The sequence below is a fragment of the Ischnura elegans genome, chromosome 8 (genome assembly GCF_921293095.1).
Source record: "Ischnura elegans chromosome 8, ioIscEleg1.1, whole genome shotgun sequence".
NCBI lineage: Eukaryota > Metazoa > Arthropoda > Insecta > Odonata > Coenagrionidae > Ischnura > Ischnura elegans.
In genome coordinates this window covers 812,157-835,552 of record NC_060253.1, presented here as the reverse complement: position 1 = coordinate 835,552, position 23,396 = coordinate 812,157, and the positions used below count along the sequence as shown (strand labels likewise).

Genomic DNA, 23,396 nt, shown 5'->3' with positions numbered 1-23,396 from the left:
TGTCGATTTCTGGGCCATTTCTGCTTTTATCCTCAACAACATCTGAAATCAAGAAAATGATGTTAAGAAAATATCTGTAATAATTTTTTATTTTAAGTTGGGTATATCATCAAATTTAATGACAATGCTGATGCAGCGTCATTAGGCAAATGTGACATGCTTACGAAATATTAATTCAATCAATCCTGAGAATTCCACCTCAAAAGCCACGCTACACAAGGACTTCCCCTTCATACAGAACTTCACTGCCAGTTCATTTGTCATCAGTGATGCTAATCAGGAGTACACTGTTTTATTCAGGGCAGGATTGACATCTTTCTGGGATAGCCCCCGGAATAAAAGCCCAGCAGATTGATCCTTCAATAGCTGCAACTAAGCATTAATGGTTATGCATTAGATAGTTAAATCAGTGTTAAGTGATGAGAAATAATACACAAATGTTAATTAATAATATTAGAGGGTTACCATTAACTTCCTGATTTTGGGAGTGTTAATTCATTTCGTAAAGACTGTAATCTGTCTACATATTGAATTGCCCAAAAGAGAATATAGTTCTTTAACATCTTCAAAGTCTTTGCCGTTTCCTGACATGCATTCAAACTATCTAATTTGATTAAAATTGCGTTCATTGCTTCCTTCAAGCAAGAAAGTTCCATTGCCATGTGTTCCACCACTTTTTTTTCTAAGTTAAGGCTCCCGGATACCTAGTCCAAAAACTACGCTGCAGACGTCTGGGCAGATTCGTCTGACGCCTCTGGTATTCTATGCACATAACATTTGAATGCATATTTACGAAGAAGAAAGATCGATATTTGAAAAGATCATCGTAATTTTTCATTTCTCGTTTTTCACGCTGCAATATTGACCACGGAAAAACACGAAATTCGGTAAAATTGGCTGCCTGCTACGGCGTGTATAATGACGGAACCCAACATTTTTTACAGTCTTTATAAACTTTAATCCTTTATCTTCATATTAATCCAGACCATTTTAATGTAGTCCTCATAGAAGCGGCACTAAATCAATCTATGCGAACCTTTGCACGCTATTTTTGCGCTCTCCACGGCGGCGACATTCTCCCGTTCACATCGCCCTCAGCCACTGAGCGAGTCTCATCGTGGCAGTGGAAGGGGACAACGCTTGCATGGAGTCTCCTGCCTTCAGTTCGCCGGCAGCCGCCGAGCTGCCGGGTATGGCGGGAGAGAATGCTGTGTCATTGCTCTTTGCCGCGTGAGGGTCGCTCTTGTATGTGTGATGCGTGCTTCGGAGCCGAATTTTAATCTTGTCCAACAACACGCTCAAGGACATGATTTGTTTCACGGTAGGAGCGCAGAACGCCACGTACTATTTAACAGTACATGACCTTATTGCCAAAATACTGTCTTACCATGATGATTTTTCCCTGAATCTTTTGTTCCGATGTAATTACAAAAAAAACATATCAATACAACCAAGATGCATTTCCCACATTGCATGCGAGGAGATATACCTACTTTTCACATTTGCTATTGGTAATGCCGGTTTATTCTCAGCGAGGAGGATTGCTACAAATGACCCTGGTCAGTTTATATCCGCTTCAGTACTGCATTTTACCCTGATACATCAGTTCATTTCGAGATTAAAAGTTTCCTCTCACCGGTGCAACCTTCCTTGCCATAATTTTATACGAAAAATAAGATCAATTACATTAATTCTGCTAAAAATGAAATATTAGCTTTATATTTATGAGTCTCGAATGTTTATTTTTAAGAAATTCATTAGTTTAAATGCCTAAAATTATGTAACAAATATAATTCTTGATAGCTCGAGTCACGTCATAGATTACGCATCGTGTACCAGCGTGCAGATTTACATCCGTGTGTTCTATCACCGAAATTTTCAATTTTTTGTAATTGAAGTTTTTTATAACGTGCAAGTCAAGAACTCATGGACAACTTGTACTATGCATGATGCATGGAAACATGTTTGCTTAATTCATAAAAAACTTGCTAATTCTAAATTGGTAATTGTAATAAAAAATGCTAATTCTGCGGTGCATGCATTTTTCAATTGCCAGGAAAATATTTAAGACATCGGTCTTTTACAACACACGCTTGCACTCTACGGTCCCTAAAATAGAATTTTTCTTGGCTTCTTTTTTGTCTATTTGATCAATTGAGACGGAAACTTAGATCAGTAAGTTATAATGCAAAAGATATGGCAGCATTTTCGAATTCGTAATTCCTACATACAGGGTAATGGTCTAATTTTTCTGTGGAATGAGTGTCATTTTTTGGAAACTTAAAAATAGATAAAATATTTTAGGACTAGTTTTGTGTCTCTCATTATTTTAAACTTAAACAGAATATCATATCGCACACTATTTAATTGATTCAGAGATCCATAATTTTTTAAAGAGGTAACAGGATGCACGAATGAGGAAGGGATTCTGCACTTGCGTCATCGCAATCCACGCAACACCGCATATTTTGATATTTTGCGGCATAAAAATGAGATAATTTGATTCTCATCTTCCCACTGTCCTATTCGTCTCACGTCAATCCTTAGACCCTTGGTTTTTACTACAAGTTCGCTCGCAGTTTCATCATTATCAACTAAGCCTTATAAACCGAAAAAATAGGCATAAGTTTCAAATAATGTTACATTTTCATGGGTATCGAGTGAAGGACCTCTGGTTAAATTAGAATGAAATCACTATGGCAAATGCTTATTTCTTTTATCGGAATAATCTTATATTTCCCTTGGATTGGAACTGCCCGAAGATTTTTTTAATCTGGGACAGAAGTCATTGGAATATATGGTTGCGCTGGATGCTTCCTCCGAGACGATACAAGTTCAAATCACGCAAGTCCTAAAACAGAGTAGCTATTATGGGCTTATCTTGAACTGTTCGTGATATCTGGTGATTTTTCCGGGTATTCTTCCGCGTTTATCCATTTTGAAGGACGATATTTCGCCAACGTTCCAGTTGGTTTCCTCAGGTCCACTGAAGTGTCGATGAAGAACAAAGAAGGCCGCAACTACCCGAGAATAATCAGGGAGGCTATTGAAATCGCCACAACTACAAAGAACTTCAACCTTGAAGACGGCTACACTCTCTCCAGCGCGAGGAAACGGGTCTTCAAAGATCGCGACCAATCAAGGCACACCTCCACAAAAAAGGCGGAAAACGGGGTGTATATAAGATGAACAACTTTATGCATCTTTTCAGTGACATCAAAACTATCGAAAAACTTGCCCAACATCCTTGCATCTGGGCGGAGACCTCAATGGCAAAAATACCGACTGGGGCTGCCGTACCACCAACCTGCACGGTAAGCTCCTGAAGAAAATAGCTGCTTCCCACACAATTCAAATTTCCGCTCCTGATTCACCGACTCACTTCCCCCCTTTCCCACACCTTCCGGACATCCTAGACTTAGTCCTAACCGCAAACCTTCCCACCACCATCGCGCCGAGCACCATTGATAATGCTGCCTCGGACCACTGTCCAATAACATTTACCATACCACTCTCCCACGAAATCCTGCCTCCTCCTAACCCCCAAATAAACTGGAAGCAATTTACAGAACTCTCCTCCAAGACTTCACTACCAGATCCCCGAACCTTGAAAATTGAAGCACAGTTGGACCAAGCAGTTGAAGATTTCACCGGTCTCATCCAAAACTTCCTCAAGTCTGCCACATTTCCACCAAAACCTGAGGACATGGCTGGAGAATACCTACCAGCAGTTATCCAAGACACCATCCAGAAACGAAATGCTGCTAGAAGACTTTGGCAACGAACGTTCCTTCCAGCGGACCACAATCTGTATCAAGCCTTAAAAAACCGAGCCACCTCCCTGCTCCGCGAATACAACGCCAAGAAATGGGATTCAATGGTAGAAGCTCTATCACACAAGGACCATTCAGTCTGGGAACTTGCCAGAAATCTGAAAGGAAAACGCCCCCAACCCAAACCACTCATCAGACAAGACATCACGGCTGTAACCAACGCTTCTAAAGCCTGCCTCTTTGCAGACCAACCTCCACCCAAAAGCCATTGCTCACCTTAGAAATCTGTTAAACGCCTGCTACCTACTTTCCCACTTCCCTCAACCTTGGCGCGCAGCCAAAATCATCATGATCCCAAAACCTGGCAAGCCCCAAAACGACCCAAATAACTACCGGCCAATTAGCCTACTCAACTGCCTAGGTAAAATCCTAGAAAGAACTAACCTAGCCCGATTAAACCCCGAAATAGAAGACGCAAAACTCCTCCGAAATGAACAAACCGGCTTCCGACAGCACCATGCAACTATGCATCAAATCACTCGCCTTGTGGAATACATATCCTTTGGCTTCAATATCAACAAACAAACGCATGGGGTGTTCTTGGACCTGCAAAAGCCTTTGACCGAGTCTGGCACTCCGGAATAATCCTCAAACTCTCCAACCTCCCGATATCCACCTACATCCAAAAATTGCTCCTCTCTTTCCTATCAAACCGCTCCTTCTATGTACCAGTCAACTCCGCCTGCTCCCCACCCAAACCCAAAACCCAAGCGTCGCAGCCAAATACGTCCAAGAACACCTCCATGATGTTTAAAAGTGGATGGACAACTGGAAGCTAAACATAAACACTAGTAAATGCAGCGCCATAACTTTCGCCAGAAAAGCGAAATATAAAAACACCACAAAAACCTACTATGGAACTGAAGAAATCCCTGATTCCAAGGAGGTAAAATTCCTTGGAATAATGCTGGATCCAAAGCTCTCTTGGAACAATCATATAGCTTACGCCACCAATAAGACACAAGCAGCAACCAATTCCCTCAACCCACTGCTCAACAGGAGAAGCCGAATGAAACTCGACACCAAAAGAACAATCTACCTTGCCATGTTACGCCCTCTTCTCACGTACAGCTACCCAGCATGGGCAGGGACTTCATACTCCAATCTAAACAAACTATACGTCATCCAAAACAAGATACTCAGACGAATTGTTGATGCACCATGGTTCGTCAGAAATGACTATATCGCCAATAACCTAAACATTCCTCCCTTCTCCCAACACCTAACCAACCTAAAGGACAAATTTGAAAAATCACTAAATACAATAGACAACACTCTCATACACGACATATGGGACTACCATCTTTTCAGTGGACCTGAGGAAGCCAACTGAAATGTAGGGGAAACATTGTCCTAAAAATGGATAAACGCGGAAGAATACGCGGAAAATCACCCGATATCATCATAATCTCCGCGGAGGCTTACTTGGAAACTATTGAACCGCTCGTTCACATCACTGGGCCTTAGGTCGTAGGCGGCGGAAGACTGACTTGATGTTTGTGTGTTCATTGATGTTGCCACTTGGTCTTCCACCTCTGGCAGCCCTTCCTTACTCTAGAATTTTATTTATACGCTATTATTATTGATAAAACATGTGCACCTTCCCATACACAATTTCGTCGATTTACCTGCGAAGCCAATATTTGCAGTAAATACGCCGCAAAAAGCATCTTTTTTAACGCTCTATTTTTTTACTCACGTCTCGAACTGAAAGCTTTGGTTGAATAAGTAATCGTCTCCAGAATCTCCCGAAGAACAAAGGAACATATTCACCAATAAAATAACTTTTTAACAATTTTATCAATTTACTTTTCATGCGTGAATAGATTATGTGAACATTCACGCCCATTCTAACATTGGCAACAACGTCCTCCAACGATACACCGCCTGAAAATAGCCAAAATCATTGAGTCCGTCGTGCATCGATACTTATTGGTCAATTTATCTGTTGCATTTTATAAAAGTAAAATAGTAAAAAAGAATTATAAAATTAATTTTTTGCGATAGATATGTTATGCTTCGTTAGTTTTTACCAGAAAGACTTCTGCCGGGAATTGCATTTGAAAAGGGATTTAAAAGTTTTCTTTACAGAGTAGCGCCATGCAAATTGCATTAACATATGAAAAAATATGATATAAAAGTGAAAAGCAAAGAAAATAAAGCATATTTTTTTCATGAAGAAAGCATTGGTGAAGTGGTATAGCACCCTTGTCCGAAACTTATTTTATTGCTGGCACTGGTAACTCAACATTTTTATATATCTCACAGCGAGCATCGTTGTAATATATGGTAACGAACAAATTGATAATATTAACAGTGACTCCAGAGATGCTACAAATACAGATGTAGAAGATACTCCGCAAACCAACAAAACAAAATCTGACGCAGAAATTGCCCATATGGTGCTGGTAGAATTTATGCCACCTCCCATCCCACATAAATATTGTGGTGGATATATGTTATGGTAGAGAGAAAAGTTAACTTCAAAAGTAGCTTCAGTATTAATTGGGAAGCTGAGTAAGACAACGGTATTCATAAATCCGTTAAGCGGTATGGATTCTGGTTGTAGAGTTTGAGGAACGACCCACCGACTTAGTAGCAGTTCAAGTCTACAAGTCCGCTATCATTCGTATGGAGATAGAAGTAGACGAGGTAATAATAAGTGAAATGCCCGGTTTAAAAAAACCAAGTAATGATGGGGAAGTATAACGCCTCAGTCGGGGAGGGAGGAAGGGCTGGGAAATAGGAGATTTTGGGTTAGGAAACGCGAAACGAGCGGGAAGAGAAATCAAAAAAATATTGCAGGAGAAACAAGTTATTCGTCACAAAGACCTAGTCCAATTATCCTAAAGTGCAAAAGTCCACCAGGAAGAGTCCAAGGGATACGTAGATACATCAGAAAGACCACATAATAGTAAAACAGATGTAAAGGAATGGCGAAAAATATATCGCATTCTCCCTAAGGTGAACGAAACGAAACGTAATATTCAAAAGACTCGTAAAATAATAAAGGTGAGGAAATAGAACGTTGAAACTTTAATGGGAATGTGAGGATAGATTACTAGAAACCTCTGGAGATTCGTATGACAAAGAAAACTTGGATAACGAAGGAAATTAAAAAAGAAATGGCGGTGATAAGGAAGTGGAAGAACGTAGACACAGTACAGGGAAAATTCTAAATAAAAATAATCATCTATTACGGTGAGAAACTAAGAATGGAGAAAGAATTGGTGGAAAACAAGGAGAGACACTGCGAGGAAATGGAAAAGATTCAGAAGTAACGAGAGGTAGACGCGTTGTACGTCAAGGTGAAGTCGCTATCTGGCGGCAAAAGAGGACAAGCCATGTCAAAAATTAATGCCAAAAAATGGAAGAATGCTAACTGAGCAAATCGAAGATCAGAGTAGATGGATGGGGAAAGAGGAGGATCTGCATGGCATCGGAAACAGGCAGGAAAGATTTAACATGTAGAAGAAGCAGTGGTGTGGCATAATCTTGAGCCAAGGAAGAGGCCGCTTCTAAGACATGGAAATCAAGGGAGCTCTCCCTGATATGGCCTTCGTCTCCCTGATTTCGCGACAATGGAAAATAAGGCAAAGTGGTAATGAGAATATTAAAGAGAAGAATAGAGAAAAGGACTATTGATTACTTGGGCGAAGATCAGTTTGTATTCAGAAAAGGTAAGTAAAGATGTTGTTGAAGTTTATTCGGGATTGCCACCGGATAAGGTTCTCCATCTCTGCCGACGTTTCGATGGCCGGGTCGTCCATCGTCATCAAGCCCTGACGACTCAGCCATCGAAACGTCGGCAGAGATGGAGAACCTTATCCGGTGGCAATCCCGAATAAACTTCAACAACATCATACGCCGGGAAAACCTCAGATCTTTCTTCGGTAAGTAAAGATGCTATTGCGGTTATGAGGTCGCTCGTGAAGAGGAACCTAAGCTATAATCAGGTTGTGTTTGCCTTATTCGTGGATTTTGAAAAAGTATTTCATAGAGTGGACTGGACAAAATTATGGATATTCTCAAGAAAATAGGCGTCAATTGGAGGGATAGGCGACTCATTTGTAATCTTCATTTGGCCAATACTGCACAAGTGAAGGAAGCGGACGGAGAAACTGGGAGGGCAAGCTTTGCCCGAGTAGTAAGGCAAGACTGTTCACTATCTCCATTGTTTTCTGGAGTATATGCTGAGGTGATGGCAAGAGAAGCGTGGGATGAGGTGGGAACTGAAGTAAAAGTGGGAGGAATGATGTAAAATCAGTAAGGTTCACGGACGATCAGGCGTTGATTAGCCAGTCAGCGAGAGGGCTGAAGGCTATAGTGGATGCATTAGACAAGAGATGCGATGAATATGGCATGAGGATTACTCACAAGAAGACTAAAGTCATAATTAAGTTAACCAAATTTCCAGGAAGTATAAAATTATCCACGCAACGCTTTACTCCCTCCGAAGTAAATGGTACCATAGAGTAAGAATATATACTTACTCTATGATGTTACCCAAAATTTATTAAAACAATTAATAATGTGTTAGTACAATCATAATTAAACTACTTGATAACCTTCTGGGGAGGGGTATTAAAGTTCGAGCAATTGGTTGCTGATTCTCCAAAAAGCAATATATTGATTGCTATAAAATATAATTTGAACCGTCCTTCCCTAATTTGTAGATTTACAGTTCTCCCTTCACGTCATCATAACCTTTTCTAAGTATTCAAAAATTTCTACCCCATAAGAGGATATAAACCTAAAGAAGAAGCTGAAACCAATGCATTAAATTTAAGATCTACAAAAATTTATATTTTGCCGACGCGTAATTTTTCCGTTCAAACGCTCATTTATCTATGTAAGACGAAATTGTTTTCTTGATGGTCAGAAATTATAAGAGGATGAAATAGTTTAACATATTTTTTAAAGATTAAGTTAGTGGTAACTTATTGTAGAAAATCCAAATAAATTAATTTGTTGATAGTGCGTGTAATGCTCAATATATTTTTTTTGCACGGCAGGCTGAGATTTAACAAAAATTGCTATTTTTTCGAGCATTTATTATGTTTCGTATCTGGTCTCAGCTTACTAATTTTTTCAATTCGTATTGTCATTTGTCTTGAGGTATCCTACAGGCAAGACCTAAATGGGATTCCTACTTTATCCTAATTTATTTGAAATGTGCTTTTAATGATGATTCCACGGATAAATAAAAATAAATTGGTCAACTTATTATTTATGCGGTTCATAAAGAGTCACGAGCTACGATTGAGACACAAGATAAAAGTAGGTGGACAAGAACGGAGAAAGTGAAGCGGACGTAGACGAAGAAGAACGACAAAGTGTAGGACATAGTAAGGGAGGAGAGAAAACTGTGTTACAGGAAAGAATGTTGGGTAAACGAGATACAGGAAGGAAATAAGAGATTTCATGGAAAGGAATTTCATAGTGAATTGAAGAGGAAATGATAGGAGGAAGTACAGCCAGAATGTTTAGTAAATACTCATTACAAACCTACCTTAATCGGTAGGTTACTTTAGTAATTATATATAAATTTTGATAGATATTTTTGTACGGAATATATTTATGAAATTTTTATAAGTGCCTAAAATACCATAGCATGCGTCTTCGTCATCCCTAACGTCCAGTTGCAGCCTTCAGGAAGAAGAAATTTCCTCCAGAGATTCTACACTTGATGATTACTGTGAAATCCGATAAGGAAATATTTATCTGAAGCGAAGATCAAAAGTTTCTTTGAAATCCAGGGGAAACAGAATACTCCACGAAATATACGAAATAATATATAAACGCATTGTATATTTTTCTTTTGTACTCCACGTGGATTTAAGAAAAAAATTAGATGGACAAGGCTTTATGGGAAAACCTCATGGACGAGAAGTTAAAAACATTTTACCTTCTTCCAGAAATACTTAAATTGGAAAAACTAAGAAATTAATATTTTTATGTATCGGGAGTTACGTTTTTCATTGAAAACGAAATCTCTAAAACATTTTGACGGGTTGAAACACCATGAAGAACAAACGATATTCTCAAAAATGTCAAGGAATAATAAAACTGTACCTTTCAATTCTTAATTGCCGGATTTTCTCGCTACTACATGAGATTGCTTTAATTAGTAACCAAATCAATTATTAAAAAATTTTTGAATACTTCCGGGTTTTTGGAGACGAAATCTCACCAATCTCTGTGCTCTACACTTCCGTAAATAATATCCAATTCCCAATCTCGAAGACCACCGTGTTGCCTTGAGATTCGTCTACTTCCATGCGGCGCAGAGGCTGAGCACGGTGACACTCGGCTGTTCAACAGTCGCAAACCCGAGCGAGAAGGTTCCCAAAATTTCAGTCATCTAAACCCCATCCCCTCCACATTGCCTCCCCTCCCTTCCCTAAACACTGCCCCCTATGTTCCCTGCCTCGAGTCCAAGGCCACTTGCTAGTCGGCTAGGCTCGCTAGCCACTAGGCCGAGTTTTTGAGGGGTGGGGGGAAAGATCCACAACTCGAAAGTGGCCGATGTATCCGGGAGCCTTAAGGATGTCATGTACAAATAATTAGAATGCATAAAAAGAAAGAGATAATTATTTTACTGGAACTCATGAATCTAGATGCAACATCCGCCAAAAAAATGCCACATCATAGTATAAAATGCTAACCTCTCATACCATTATTTTCCCGATTGCCTGACTAGTTCAAGTGTATTTCCTTCAGAGTCTGGGAATGCAGAGGCTCTTTCATTGCTTCTACTCTCTGAATATGAACTTCTTCTGAGGTCTCCTCAGATGTCCTACAATAAGTGACCAAAACTGCTTTCCCAGGAATGCTTGGTGCCCTCTTTGAGGAAACACCCTGGTGCAAAAACTTCACCGCCTGCAACTTTTTCAGGCGGTTTTTATGATACATATTTACCAATGTTTTCTTGCACTATCACAGTAGAGGGATCTATGAGGTTAATTTTCAATATAAATTAGCACATCTTCTGAAAATACTCTTTCAGCAACTAGAACATAGCAATTGCCACATTACAATCGTTGTCACTGATCCTTCAAGCCATTATTTTGCTGACTGGCTTTGCTGAGTGGTATTCCCTTGGGAGCTGGGGACATCAGAGGTACCTCTCTATGGACCAGAACATCCCGTAGAGAGATCTTTTCAGATTTCCCAGCAGAGCCTTTACTGCCCTGCCTCTTTCGACCCGTGTGCACCATTTGTAAAAAGCAGTACATATTTGAATGGAAGTTATTATGGAAGCACAAAAACCCCTCTCTATTTCTCTTTCTTATTTTAACGGCCAATTCTGACGACTGCCATGAAAATCAGGCCCACATTGAATGTGTTAAAAAAATTGTATGATGGAGTATTAGCAGATTTTTGGAAAGCAATCTTTAAAAAAATATAAACCCTAATTAGGCCAAATTCCGAGTCTGAGAATAGCGAGGTACTCTTTTAGTGAGCCATGAGTAATTAAAATTTGCCAAATTAATGATTGTGCCCTGAAACAGCTGGCAGCCACATTCTCAGAGCTGTAATGTCATTTTGTGTGCCACATACTGCCAATAGCCAAGTTTTTTTGTCTGCAGAATATTAACACAAAAACGATGCATATTAAGCATTCATTATTAAATTGTTATTCAACCTTAGCAACAATTAATGCTGCTAATTGAAAGTAATGTTATTAATGATATAATTTAACAAGTTAAAAACATTTCAATCGTAATCCTCCCAGTTGCAAGTACTCTATTGAGAAAGGAATGACTATCATAAGAAAAGAAAACTTTTATTTGACTAATTCTTACCTTGAGGCAATGGTGGGTCACTTATACTATCCATCTCATCACAATTTTCAGATGAGCTGTCAGGCTCATTTGGGTAGCGGAATTTTTTGCAATCCTCTTCCTTTTGTTACAGTTACTCCTGGACTGAACAAATGTTTCCAAATATGATCCACTGTAATCAGCAGCTTCACGTTCAAAATCTCTAGCTGCTACAAACTTGTCTGATATGAAAGGATAAAACATCATTCATACATTCTACAGTTGAAATTCTCTCCTAATTTCTATGAGAATTTCTTACCAACCAAAACAAGGAGTCACATATGTAAGGATCCCATTCCTCTTTTGGTTCAACTGCCTTGTACATCAGCCTCTTCACTTCAGCCTCATGGACTTCCTCCGGTGGATACAAGGCATAGCTTCTTCCTCCAAATGTCCTAAACCAAGATGAGGGGATGTGGCAGTTTAAAATTCCTATGGGAATGAAATTCTGCCACTGCCCAATACATGCTGAAAAATCAATATTTAAAGGCCACAATTTTGGTTCCAACAGATGAGTGATGGCATAAATGACTCATTTTGAGGAGCTACCGCACCGCTCACAGCACACTCCAGAGAGCCATAATTAGAGTTATAATTAATTTCATCGATTAATCGTAGTTGTTTGTGTTAGAACAAATTTTCATTTTTATATGTACATAAATACTCATGTACTTATACTATATATACAGGCATCCCCCGAGTTACGTAAGAGATGCGTTCCGGCAGACTATGCGTAAGTCGAAATTTACGTAAGTCGAACCTTTGCGTTGGCGCTTCAGATATTGCTGTATAACAAGTTGTATCGTACAGGAATGAGCGCAACCACATACGCCACCACATCCATCGCTAGAACTGCAAATTTTCACATGGATTGCTGACTTGGGATTTATAAGCGATTTTTCTACAGAAATTAATGAAATTTCCTTCGAGGAATGACAAAAATGGGTCACTTCGTTATTTTTAGCACGTAAAAAACTCTATAACTATTCGATATTTTTTCTACCATAGGTTGTACGAGTGAATATCTACTTCTTCGCGCTCGCATTCGAAAATTAACGTAATCATTTGAAATACGGTTATCGCTTACGTAAGTACAGATTTACGTAAGTCGAGACATACGTAACTCGGGGGATGCCTGTACATAAGTATATGCGGGTTGCATAAATGCAAAGCATTCTCGCTGATCAGAAAACTGCAGAATTCATTAGATAAACTTTTAACTCCATATATATAGTGCTTTAAGTTATAATCATTATTAGTCAGTTAGGAAATGGGCTTAGTTGCAGTAATTTCTCTTCAATAGGTTTCTGCCTCCAATAACAGCCTGAATTTTCACAAAAATATAAACTTTAGGGCTTGGGCGGCAATGATTAATATTATCCGACTTCTAATAATTTTTGGATCTGAGACTTTGATTAAGGTTGCAACTCTCTCATACAGGACCAATTTGATCCCAAAAAAAGTCATTTTTTGGCCCACTTTGTTATATAACCAGAGAGTTGCATCACCTTTTATTGTGGCAGCATGGTGAGGCAACAATTTTTAATAGCTTTCATAGCTTTAATTTGGTTACCTCAAGCTCTGCTTGAGTATTGCACTCTTTATTTGCAGCAATTTCATTGGTTTGCATTTTTGGGGGGAAAAAATTGGCAAAGCACATTTTTTATTGCATTCTCATTTGAGTGACTTAGCCATTAGATGTAATCATGCCGAAAGAACGTTATTGACCACTAATAGATGTTTGTAGTATGCTGAGACAATTGAATTTAGTTACAGATAGACGTCAGATACTGAATAGAATTGCTAATGCTGGTGAGATGAGATAAGCAGAGTTACATGAGCCAATTGATGATAGGAATGAGAACGTACCTGCTGAAGCAGGTGGCATTATTATCGAAAGTGACGCTGATATCTCTGCAGTAGATTCCTCCAGCCCTGAAATAAATTCTGATACCTGTGAGATTAGCAATACTCATGATAAAGACAATTTCCAGCATGCCCTTGGTAGATGGGCTAGTGAGGGAATTTCATTCAGAAAAGTATATTAACTCTTAGTCTTGCTTTGTATTCATCCTTGCTTTTTTTCATAGCCTGCAGATTCACAAATCTTGCAAGAAACTCCTGGTAAAGTAGATCCCGCTAATTTGACCTATGAATTTCAAAATGTGAAGTGATGCCATACACAGCCGGATGCGTATGCGTAAGGCATGACTTCACATATGGTGTGTATATGCGCATTGTGTAAACTCAAAGTTTTTCTTACTCATCGCAAAACCGCAGAATCCATAGGATAAACTTTTAACTCTGTGTATTTAACGCTTTGAGTTATACAGTAGACTCTCGTTAATACGAACAACGTTGTTACGAAGTTCTCGTTATTACGAAGCAAATCGTTGGTCCCGTCGAAAAGGCCTATCCAAGCTATGGTAAAAGAAACGTTATAACGAAATTTTCGTTTTTACGAAATTACGAACCTAAGTCCCGGTCCTGGCGGTTACAATATGAACTTTATTACGAAGTTCCACGCACAAGTCACGGCATTTAGGTGGATATTCACTACACTTAAGTTTTAATAGTCGCGCCACGTTTAAGTTCTTCTCGTATACTGTGCCAAAGAGCGTCAATGATGGTTCTTTATTCAGTTTGCACGCTACATCATATAACAAGCTTAATTCCTGTGAAGTCATAGTGACCCACTCATAACCGTTAGTAAATTGGTTGTACAGTCAATCCTCTTCCTATGCACATTCGATTTACGAATTTTCAGAGATACGATCATTCAAAATTTTCAAATTTCGAATTTGGCCGATACTATGCGGTGTGGCGCTGGGAAAATCTCACTGTGATCTCAATCTGAATAAGGTATCATTGAATCCGGTGTGAACTTAGGAACTGTTCAGCTTTTCGCCCATTCTTCGTCACCGTGGGGAGCTATTTTTTTCGGCTCCGAATGCATCGCAGGCCCCGCTAGATCAGTTCGCCACAATCGTGAGTTAGCGCATGCGTGTAATGCAGTGTTGCATTCCGCAGCATAACAGTACTCCTCGATAACTTGCGTACAGTCCGGCTGGCGAGGGTTGTCCGATTACGGCACAATAAGAGGGGCGGATAATCATGCGCCAGCACGGTTTAAAGCCAATCGCTGTCCCCCAAGCGCACCTCACACCCTCGCCTAGTCATACAACGTTGTCAAATGCATAAACGAGCACCGAAATAAGCCTGATCTACCAAAATAAGCCCATTCTTCGAATCACAAGAACAAGTGATTGTTCCTCTAGGTCCTTCACGCTCGTCGTCCCTTCCGGTTCTTTTCTTCACGGAACAATTTGTAAGCGTTTCCCTTTCTTACCTGGCAGCCTTGCCCCCTCCCCGGACCTAGACCATTTTGTCTGTTATTGGACAAATCTCGGTGGCCGGACTGTAATTTTATCAACCTAGGAACAAGGTCTTGGGACGCATCTAGTATGAATATCGGAGTTCATGTATTCGGGAAGATATCAACCCTCGATTGCGTCATGGCGAAGTCTTCTGTTGAAAAACTGAAACGAATTTTCCTATTTATATATATTTCCGTGTAATTTAATCGCGTTTATAATACACTATTTTTTTCGACGATTCCCAAAAGAAACGTTCTTACAAACTTCGTTATTACGAACCTCGGGTTTTTCGGTTTCGTGAACTTCGTAATAACCAGAGTCTACTGTAATCATTATTAGTCAGTTAGGAAACAGTTAGGCAGTGCAGTAATTTCTCTTCAATAGGTTTACCTCCAATAACAGCCTGAATTTTTGCAAAATTTTAAACTTTAGGGTGGAAATGGTTAATATTATCCGACTTTTAAAAATATTTGGATCTGAGCAGGGATGCCAACTAAAAAAAATATTGGGGGGGCCCAAACCGGGGATCATGCCCCGAGAAATTTTATAAGTAGTGAGTTTTAACTCGAATACAAGGATCAAGAACTTTGCTATTTCCACATAATATTTTATTAGCACCAACCATGGTTTCATTACAGAGTAACATTATCAAGGTGAAGATTTAGGTAAATTGACAGTATATATATAGCAGGAGCCATTGGTTAGGGGGAGGTAAGGGTTGGGGTTGGAGCTGGGTTTGGCGTCATTGTAGGTGGGGTGGGTGGAGGGGTGGATGAGTAAGGGGGAAAGTGGAGGAGGGGGGAGCAAGAAGGGTAAAGCTGGTCGTTAACAAGGTATGAGTCCCTGTGGCTTAAAATTTCCAATTCTTCTAAAGCGTCTAATCTCCGTCCTTTCTTCTCAAAATGCAGAATGGTAGGGATGAAGTCACTAATGTGCCCCATGTCATTAAGGTGTTTTGCAAATTGGGAGTGGTCCTTCCCCTGTCTATGACACATCTGGTGCTCGGCCGCCCGGATGGAAAAACTCCTCCCTGTTTGGCCGATGTAAATCGCGTCACAGTCGGCGCAATTTAGGCGATATACTCCGCTCCGTTCCTCCGGGATATCCCTGTCCTTTGGTGACCCCAGCATGCTCCTTAATGTGCTGTGTTTGTAAAAGGCTAGCCTTATTTTTTCTTTGGGAAGTAATCTTTGCACTCTTAATGACAAATTCCCAAGGAAAGGAATCTGGCACCATTTAGGCACTCCCCCCTCCTCCACTTTCCCCCTTACTCAACCACCCCTCCACCCACCCCACCTACAGTGACGCCAAACCCAGCTCCAACCCCAACCCTTACCTCCCCCTAACCAACGGCTCCTGCTATATAGTATATTCTGTCAATTTACCTAAATCTTCACCTTGATAATGTTACTCTGTAACGAAACCATGGTCGGTGCTAATAAAATATTATGTGGAAATAGCAAAGTTCTTGATCCTTGTATTCGTGCTATTATGGATTTCCACCATGTTACGCCCTCTACGATTAATTATAGTGAGTTTTAAGTTTTTAAGCATTTTAGAAGAGTCATATGATCACCATTAGAACCCTGATAACTCGAATCTCGATCTCTGGACACTCAGGGGAAAATCGACAAGCCTGACACATTTTTTCCTCACACCCATGATGAATTTTTGAGGGGGCTTCATCTACATCTACATCTACATCTACAAATTACCCTGCGAGCCACCTCTAGGGTGTTTGGCAGGGGGTGATCAATCACCAGCATGCATTTGGACTCCCACATGCACACCACATCGTCCAAGAAACGTCCCGTATAATAACAAACTATACTACTATATGCTGTTAGAAATAGAATATAGAATAGAAATTCAGAAACATGCAGTAAGTTTTACATAGGTTAGTAGGCTACACTACAAGTCATGCAATCTATTTACGCGTTCTATTGCTGCCGTTATAATCTCTTATTGATCGTGGAAAAAATGACATTCGGAATCTGTCTGTTCTGCAATCTATCTCTCTTATTTTATTTATATGATCTGATCTTCCGTAGTACGTTGGCGTCCGCAAGATAGGGTTAACTTCGTCAGAAAAGACACTGCTCTTGAATTTATCAAAAAGGTTTAGTCTATTTTTCAATCTACGGTCCGACAGAGATTCCCATCCGAGTTTATGTAAGAGGTCAGTTACACTAACAAGACTATCGTAACGACCTTTCACATACCTGGCAGCTCTTCTTTGCACGCGTTCTAACTCTGTTATTAAGCCTTTTTCATGAGGGTCCCAAACACTGGCAGCGTATTCCAAATGTGGTCTAACGAGGGAGAAGTAGCTAATTTCTCTCACTTTCTCGTCGCACTTTCCTAATATTCTTTTAACAAAACCCATTTTACGATTAGCTTGACCGGTTATTTCTCGAATATGTTTATTCCACGATAGATCATTATTGAGTCTAACCCCTAGATATTTCACAGATTCAACTGCCTTTAACTGCGCGCCCCGAATGACATAGTTACGCTGTAGGGAGTTATTCTTCTTCCAGAAATTCATTACGACGCATTTTTCCAAATTTAATTCTAACTGCAAAACGGCTAACGGCTTGGGCCCACTCAGGCCCCATGGAGTGGGCGCCACTGGATCTGAGACTTTGATTAAGGTCGCAACTTTCTCATCAAGGACAAATTTGGTCCCAAAAAAAAGTCATTTTTCGTCGCACCCAATAGGGTGGTTTTCTATAATTTTTTTTTGCCTAAATCGAAAGATTATTACTCCTGGAGTACGTGTTTCACGCTTTTAGAATTTTAAATAATGAAATCTATTTTTCACGATTAAATGAAAAGTGAAAATTTTCAAGCGCACGAAAACCTGACGGCTAAGTATGAATGCTGGGAAAACTCCGTGTGACGTCGTTCTGGTTCCCGCTGCTGCAAGTGAGGTGACCTTGGGGCGAAGCTTTGAGCGCTCATACGACGCAGGATGCTAGCAGGAATCATATTAGCCTGCTAGGTGGTAGCGCTTGGCTTAAATAAGGATTATTAATACCTTATCAAACAAAGAAAACTTTCCCACCTTAACCACTTTTAATTGGTGAGTATTAAGACATGTTTCCCTGAGCTCTGTGCCTCATGCATGCATTGGTAATCTCAGACGATGTAAAACTCCTATCTACTCGTATAGAAACTAGGTCCCTGTGACGTCACGTGGAGTGGAATCGCATGGGCACCAATCTGGCCTTTTTCTTATGAGGATAAAATTAACCATTACCATTTGTCTAAACCGTTATTTCAAAAACCAAATATATTGTATATTATGAATACACTAATGGTGGGTAACGAATTGCAATCAATGCCTTTCGTTTTCTTTTATGAAGGAAACTACCCTATTGAAAATTTACAGAAATTAATAAAAATAACGTTAAATTTTAAGAGTAGGATGTGATGCAAAAATATGAAGTTAACTAGAATTATAGATATTTTGAAGTGTTAATTTTGAAAATATTCATATTTTTAGAAATGCAGCGGTGTGCGTGAGTGATGTGCAGTAGGGCGGATCGGAAAAATCGATTTTTTTCAAATCCATCTGGCCCAATGAAAAAAAGTTGTGGGACCGATCAAAAATAAGGCCTGAAAAATTTGAGACCTCTAGGTGAACCCCTGACCCTCGCTCAAATGCAATTTAGGGGGGGAAGGTCGAAATTCAAAAAATATAGTATTTTATGGTCATTTCCTATAGATTTTGCCGAGTTACTGCCCTCTAGGGCAAAATTTTCGTGCATTTTGACGTATCTGCCACCGTTTAGCCACAAAATGCCTAATTTGAGTCCGCGCCCGCGAAGAAAATATTCCAACGCCCACGCAGCGTCGCGGATACAAGAGCCGCAGGCCGATCCCCTCCCCTCCCCGCTCGCTACTACCCCTCCCACGCCTCCAATACAGCAAAATTCATCCCGCGTATGCTGCTAGGAGGTCGTTTATCTTTGATAATATAAATCGGAAGATGGTAGAAGGTAATAAAGTAAGCTTAGTGAGACGACTTGTCCCTTATTAAGCGCCTCGTCGGGGTGAAACAAATCGATGTTACCAACTTTTAGAGAAGTGATGAAATATTTTTAGATCCGAGAACGCAGGAAAGGAGCCTACGGTCCATGAAAAGGCATCTCGAGTGGCTACAAAGGTGTGCTAACTTCGGATATGCGCTCCAATTTCGGCTTTGTCCGACAGATGTGATTAAATGGATTTTGGGCGAAAGCCTCTCGCGTCCCCTACCCGCAAGCTTCTCCCACGCGCCAAATGCACCAAAATTCACACCAAGTGCGTCTTACTTCGTTAGTCTAAATATTTAATGTTTCAGTATCGTCTGTGGAGGAACAATCACGAAAGAATTTTTCAATTACCTGCTTTCCAATCTGTATTTCTTATATCAGTGTCATTCCTCGTCTTTCGCTGTTGTCAACAAAGTTTTGGCGAATTTCTTCACGAATCTCTCGTCCGTATCTATAATAAAAAGAAATATTTAACTTCAAATCTGAAAGTTCATCAATAGATTTTTGAAAATCCGCAGCACTAAGGTCAGATGTAGCCGGAGGTACTGTGATCTCTCTCCAATATGTCATCAGCGAGTAGTCCTTAAAGTTGATATTAAAATCCAGCAATTTAAAAAATCTCGGATCGGCCGCCAAACGCATACTTGCAACAACGCAAATTCGGTCCTTAGAATGCCCTCCCAATGTTTATGTCGCAAATCTAAGTCAACTTAGTGCAATTAGCAAATAAACTTCTGTAAGGGATGAAATATGATTTGATGCTTTCCCGGCGAATGATGTGGGTAAACTCTTCTCGGGATTCAACGAAATTTATCCCTGATGATGAGTCCTGAGTCGGAGCTTGAAACGTTTGCCATTATGGAAAAATTAACCCGGTGGGAATCCCGAGAACAGTTTACTCACATAGTAAGGGATGTTGGAATTATGCTTGTAGCAGAGGGATGATGCCTCCAATTTGGGCGGTATTCACCATCGCATTCAAATCCTTTTTATTTTTGTGTATTTAATTTTCACTCGGAAAGGAATCGAGAATCGCAGATTTTATAACTTTTGCTAATCCTCCGACGGGGGAGGCAAACCCAAAAGTGGGACCCTGTTTCTTCAACTAACATCACACATTCCCCTCTAAACTTGGATTGATAAGTGCTCTTGCCTTTTTTCATCAGACTAAAGTATAGTCTTTCACTCCATAAAATTGTAGCCCTTTGATGACACCCTTTGATACCTCTCTTTTCGTATTCACAATAATTAGCATCTTTTTCTGTCTACGTAAGTAATTCTTGCAAACTACCTTGGATGTTTCTTACGAAGTTATGATTTTTGCGTCAATTGAAGTTGCACCATTGGGACATCATTGCTGTTTCTTGGTTCTTGCATATACCTCTATCACATTTGGCAGACGCATTTTCAAGGCAGAAGTTCCAGTTTGAGTTAAGTCCTGAATTTTTATTTGACGAGGAAAGTAGAGATAAAAATCGGATGATTTCTCCTCAGTTTAATTTTCTTCGGATGAATTGATGAAGAAAATTTTTGATACTATTTTCCCATACAAGAATTGACGATGTCGACACAACACTCTCCGACGATTCTCTTTTTTTTCCTCAGTTGTTGTCAATCCAGCAGCCATAATCTTTAGTTTCGTCCGCTGGTCTCTCAACATAATTCTTCATTGGGGGGAACTTTATGTTCCTTATTGCACTTACTCGCAAAAATATCGCATAATTTCAAGTGTTCTTTCAAAAGTGCTTCAGGTTTGTATTTAAGCAAAAACCCTACTTTTGGCCTATTCGCATTTTCCGTAAGTTTTGGTACTTCCTGTTGTACCGCTAAATCCATTTAATCATACACATAATGGAAGGGAAGTGTCACCATAGTTCGCACACCTTTATAGCCACTCGAGAGGCCTTTTCATGGACCGTAGGCTCCTTTCCTGCGTTCTCGGATCTAAAAATATTTCATCACTTCTCTAAAAGTTGGTAACATCGATTTGTTCCACCCCGACGAGGCGCTTAATAAGTGACAAGTCGTCTCACTAAGCTTACTTTATTACCTTCTACCATCTTCCGATTTATATTATCAAAGATAAACGACCTCCTAGCAGTATACGCGGGATGCATTTTGCTGTATTGGAGGCGTGGGAGGGGTAGTAGCGAGCGGGGAGGGGAGGGGATCGGCCTGCGGCTCTTGTATCCGCGACGCTGCGTGGGCGTTGGAATATTTTCTTCGCGGGCGCGGACTCAAATTAGGCATTTTGTGGCTAAACGGTGGCAGATACGTCAAAATGCACGAAAATTTTGATCTAGAGGGGAGTAACTCGGCAAAATCTATAGGAAATGACCATAAAATACTATATTTTTCGAATTTCGACCTTCCCCCCCTAAATTGCATTTGAGCGAGGGTCAGGGGTTCACCTAGAGGTCTCAAATTTTTCAGGCCTTATTTTTGATCGGTCCCACAACTTTTTTTCATTGGGCCAGATGGATTTGAAAAAAATCGATTTTTCCGATCCGCCCTAATGTGCAGTCTCTCAGAGTGCACAAAGTCACAGGTTAAGGGTTAAATATACGATATAAATTAGTGTTCTTCTTGATACATATATTTAAGGAAATAATCTGGTAATTTTAAGCACCTACTTTATTTCTGCCTTTCATTGTTATCGTACAATACGAATGCATATGTATAATAAAATGTGCAACTTCACGAAATTAAATCATAAATAATATGAAAAATATCATTACAGATGATGAATAGATTTTTCTGTGGATAAATTGAACTTTATTTTTCGACCTTAAACTTTTTCTTTTGAACATGCAGTTATGTAAATGCCTCACTATACATTTTTTATACTTCACAGTTGGCAATGGGAAATTTCACATTTTTTGAAAACTCTGTCAAATTGTAGTAAACCTCTAGGAAAGAATATCTACCGGGGGAAATTTCAATACTAGTGGTAGTTTTCAAGATATTAAAGGTCAAAGTGGAGGAATGGGGGGTGCGAGCGAAAGTAGTGTGTCCAAGAGTAGTGACGTCATTTCTCCCCAAACAGAGTTGCTAACGTCCGAGGCGTGGAGATAGGAGATTGTTGCGGTATATGTATGCCATATATATATGATGCCTATAGTATGATGTGCATTAGTGATGGGGAAAAACTTTCCGTAATCGATTAATCGTATCATATGATAAAATTCAAGCATAATCGATTCTGGGAAAAAATCGGGCCGAAATAATCGATTACGCAGAGAATCGGTGAATAATCGAATCCAGCGCACGATTCTTGAGACGATTATGCACCGATTATCATCATACGATTATGGGGCGATTCTTTGGGCAAAATAATCGTGTGCTGAAGGTTAGGCGCTCCCGATTCTTTTGTCCATTATCGTCAACAATGACGCTGCGATTCTGTGGGTGAGGAGAAACCACCCACCCACAGAATCGCAATAATGGACAAAATAATCGGAAGCGCCTAACCTTCAGCACACGATTATTTTGCCCAAAGAATCGCCCCATAATCGTATGATGATAATCGGTGCATAATCGTCTCAAGAATCGTGCGCTGGATTCGATTATTCACCGATTCTTTGCGTGCTAGGAAGATTGTTATTCTGTCCTGAATCGCTACCGTGCGCTACCGATTATTTGAGTGTGAAGCGATTATTTTTGTGGCGTGGTAGAATAATCGTCTCGTAGGAACGCTAAAGACCTAAAGATATCGGCGCGCACCGTCTCATTTGTATTGAGTGAAAAATAAAATGCAAAGAATCGGTTTTATTGTCGTATTTTGAGATTGTGCGGATGCTGTAATGGTGGTATTTTGAAGGTGGGTGTCATGATGCGTGTCGAATAATTTAGTTCGTTTTTTAACTTGTAATATTAAGTTATTTTATCCCTGACATACTTAGATCCGGATGATGAGTGGTAGCAATGCCTTCTTAAGCTTACGAAGGCATTAAGCTTAAGAACTTCTTAAGCTTAAGAAGGCATTGGTGGTAGTAATAAAGTAGCTAAGTTTTTGTCTTGTTCTTGACGGTGATATCGTCAATAGGTTTTTCATGCCATTATAGTACATGACTAGGAGATTGTTTTTCTTTACTCTCACTCAAATTTTTGTGGAAGTACTTCCACAAGTGACTCTTTACTGGCGCCATATCACTTTCATTTCTGAGCTTACACCGAACAAAGGATTTTAGTGACTTATGGGTGAATCGGCTTCGGATGAGGTGTCTGGGCTCTTCCACTTACGAGGTGTTATACATTTATTTACGATTGATTATTAGGTAAGAGTTGCCCAATTAGCTTTATTACTTATTGGCGGTGAAA

General features: G+C 39.9%; 1 protein-coding gene across 2 annotated transcripts in view; it reads left to right on the top strand.

The window, feature by feature from the left end:
• LOC124163318 (protein TANC2) overlaps positions 1–23,396 on the top strand; it is a 529,785-nt gene that overhangs the window by 242,127 nt on the left and 264,262 nt on the right. The window lies entirely within an intron of this gene.